This window comes from Elephantulus edwardii, unplaced genomic scaffold (genome assembly GCF_000299155.1).
Source record: "Elephantulus edwardii isolate Elephantulus edwardi_28Jun2011 unplaced genomic scaffold, EleEdw1.0 scaffold00524, whole genome shotgun sequence".
Taxonomy (NCBI): Eukaryota; Metazoa; Chordata; class Mammalia; order Macroscelidea; family Macroscelididae; genus Elephantulus; species Elephantulus edwardii.
Window position 1 is genome coordinate 367,807 of NW_006400274.1, and position 3,754 is coordinate 371,560.

Below are 3,754 nucleotides of genomic sequence, written 5' to 3' on the forward strand. Positions count from 1 at the left end.
TATGGAAAAACAATTTATTATTAAATAAATTATTATTTTATTAATTTATTATTATTTATTAATTTATAATATTATTACTTTATTATATTATTAATAAATTATTTGAAAAAACAATGGAATACGATGCAGCCCTCAAGAGCAATGATTTTATAAATTATTACCTAACTTAGGAGGGATTGGAGAGCATTATGCTAAATGAGCTAACTCAGCCCCGTAAGGACAATTACTGTATAAAACTATTATTGTAGAATGAGTATGAGGATCCAAGGGAGGGGAGGGTGGAATTAGAGGGGTGGGAATTGATGTGGAATGAGGTCGATTAATTATAAGGTCACATAATTTGATGGAAGAGAAGGGAAGGAAATGGGAGAGAATAGTTGTGAAAAACAATGTATATGAATTTTGTAAATAAATTGGTATTAAATAAAATAAATCATTAAAAAAGAAAAGAAAGAAACCTACAAGCAACATGGACCAGGAGCAACAGGCACCAAAAGGAATGTTCACCAGGCGTGAGCAGGACAACTGGAATTTGAGTGAGTTACTTTGTGGGACAACTGCTATTTGATTGGACCATGTGGGACCCCTTAAGCTCAAGCAGAAGGGAGCAAGACAGCTGGAGCTCGAGTGAGGTGGCAGATCCAGTTATTGAGGGGAATACCAAGGCTTCCTTGTTTTCCATTCAGGTTTCCATGCATCCCCACCCTGCGTGTATCTGTGAGAACGTCCACTGCCTCTGTCTGCATGCATGCACACACCTTGCATGTGTCTCCATGCTCCCGTTTGCATCTCCTCACATCCAGTCAATTAGCCTTTAGCCTGGAGAACCTTGGATTGGACTAGATGCAACAGTTGTCTGACAGAAGAGGCTGCTTTCACAGGCTTTTTCTCACCTGAATTTAAGCAAATCTCCCTTGAGTAAGAAGTTCAGAGAGAAATCCAGGTAGGGTAGCTGTTCCACCTCTCTCTGAGCAGAAATATCAGACTAAGAGCCTGCTATCACCTCAGGCATGAACACCTCTACCACAGCAATGTCATGTAGGAAACAGGCTACCTCACATCCTACACAAATCCAAAGTAAGATGTCACCCAAAAAAAGTAACACAGTATTAATGGAGTTCCTGAAGCCAAAAAGTCTGTTTGAACTTTCTGACACAGAATTTAAAAGAACAATGATTGGATATTTCCAATGGATACATGACAAACTTTAAGAACTATAGGATACCACAAGCAAAAATCAGGAGGAGCTTAAAAAAACAATCCAAAACAATGCAGGGCAAACAAATGAGTCATTAGAGGCTCTGAAAAATAAGAAACTACAATCCAAAATATGAGGACCAATATTTCAGACGCAATCAACATGATGGAAGGACACATGAACAAAGTTGAAGAGATAGAACATGGAACCAGTGAAATAGAAGATAGAACTGTCACCACTGAAATGCTAGGGCAAAAAGCAGAATAAAAAAGAAAGGGGGGGGGAAGAAAATATATTAATAACGTGGGACACAATCAAGAGAGATAACATGCACAAAATCAGAATCCCAGAACAGAAAGAAGCAAGTAATGGCACCAGAATAATTGTTGAAGAATTACTAGAAGAAAATTTCCAGAGATAATGAAGAAGTGTTGTTGTTATGTGCCATCAAGTTTCTTGCCACTCATAGCGACCTTATGTACAACAGCTCTAAACTCTGCTCTCTCCTGTGTCAATCTCACTGTCTCTGACACACTCATCCCGATTGCCCAAGTCACCGAATCAATCCATCTCCCAGAGAATATATATTCAAGAATCTGACTGAACACCATTTAGAATAGACTTCAAAAGAAAAACACCAAGACGTATCATAGTCAAATTTGCCAGAACCAAAGACAAGGAGGGAATTCTGAAAGCAGTGAGGAGAAAACAAAGTGCAACCTATAAGGGATAACAAATAAAGCTAAGTGCCAATTTCTCAGCAGAAACCATAAGGGCAAGAAGACAATGGAATTACATATATTCAGCACTCAAAGAACACAACTGTCAAGCAAGAATATTGTACCCAGTAAAATTATCCATCAAATATGGAGGAGAGATCAAGATATTCTCAGAATAACAGAACCTAAGGGACTTTGTAAAAACAAGACCAGCGTTGCAGGAAACACTGAGAGACGTCCTTCTTAGAGAGATGGCACAGAAAGCAGGATGGAACAAAATAACTAGCAACAACATCGAAAAGAACAAAAAGATAGAAATAAGCACGCAGAATGTTAATGGTTTAAATGCACCAGTGAAGAGAAAAAGAATAGCACAGTGGATAAAAAACCAAAATCCATTCATATGCTATCTACAAGAGACACATGTGAAAAAGTGATGATGAAGAAAGACTAAAAATTAAAGGGGCGGGGAGAAGGGGAATATACCAAGCAAATGGAAAAAAAAAAAAGAACAGCCTTAACAATATGAATCCCTGATAAAACATATTTCAATGCAAAAATCATCACAAGGACAAGGAAGGTCCCTATAAAATATTTAAAGTGTCAATAGACCAAGACACATAACAATAATAAATACCTATGAACCAAATGATGGAGCTGCAAAATATATAAAACAACCATTAACAAAACTAAAAAAGGAAATAGACAACACTACTATAGTAGGTGGAAACATCAATACACTACTCTCAAGGAAAGATAGACTTACCAGAAAGAAACTCAACAAAGACTCTGAAGAATTAAACCACACAAAAAACCACCTCAATCTCATAGATATTTATAGGCTAATGCACCCCCAGAAAGGCACACTATACCTTCTTCTCCAGTGTGCATGAAAGTTTCTTGATAATAGAATACATTTTAGGTCACAAGGAGCACCAACAAATTAAAAATTAGAAAAATAATACAAAGCATCTTCTCAGACCACAATGCTACAAAATTAGAAATTAAGAACAAAAGGAGAGAAAAATCCATACATTTGGAAGCTGAACAACTTGCTTGGACATGAGTGAGTGCTAGAAAAGATAAAAAATGAAATTTAAAAGTTTCTTGAAAGAAATGACAATGAAAATAAAACTTACCAAAACATTTGGGAAATAGTAAAAGCAGTAAACAGAGGTCAATTTATAACAATACGCAAATACAATAGTAGAAAAGCATGACCATTGATTTTCTAACCCAACATCTCCAACAATTTGAAAAAGAACAGCAAGAATACCTGAAACACTCTAAAAAACCTGAAATTATAAAAAATTATGGCAGAAATAAATGGAATAGAACACAGAAAAACAATTGAAACCATCAACAAAACTAGGAGCTGGTTCTTTGAAAAGGTCAATAAAATCAAGAAATCTCTAGCAAAACTAACAAAGGAAAAAAAGAAAAAGACACAAATAATCCGAATAAGAGATGAAATGGGCAACATCAAAACAGAACCAACTAAAATAAAAAGGCTAATTTTAGAATATTAGGAAAAACTATAGTCAAACAAATATGAAAACCTAGAGGAAACAGACAAATACTTAGAAATTCACAACCTACCTAAACTGACACAAACTGAAGTTGAACACCTGAATAACCCATTACAAAAGAAGAAATTGAAAAGGTAATAAAATACCTTCCAGACAAAAAAATCCCCCGACGAGATGATTTTACAAATTAGTTTTATCAAACATTCAGAGAAGAACTGTCACCAATTCTACATAAAGTATTTCAGAAAATGGAAACAGATGGAATTCTCCAAGACCATATTCTTTTTTTTTCTATAATTATATTTTAT

At 35.3% G+C, this 3,754-nt stretch overlaps 1 pseudogene; it reads left to right on the forward strand.

Moving 5' to 3' along the window:
• Positions 1-469: 469 nt before the first annotated feature.
• Positions 470-3,754, forward strand: part of LOC102847326 — an 80,177-nt pseudogene continuing 76,892 nt past the window's right edge.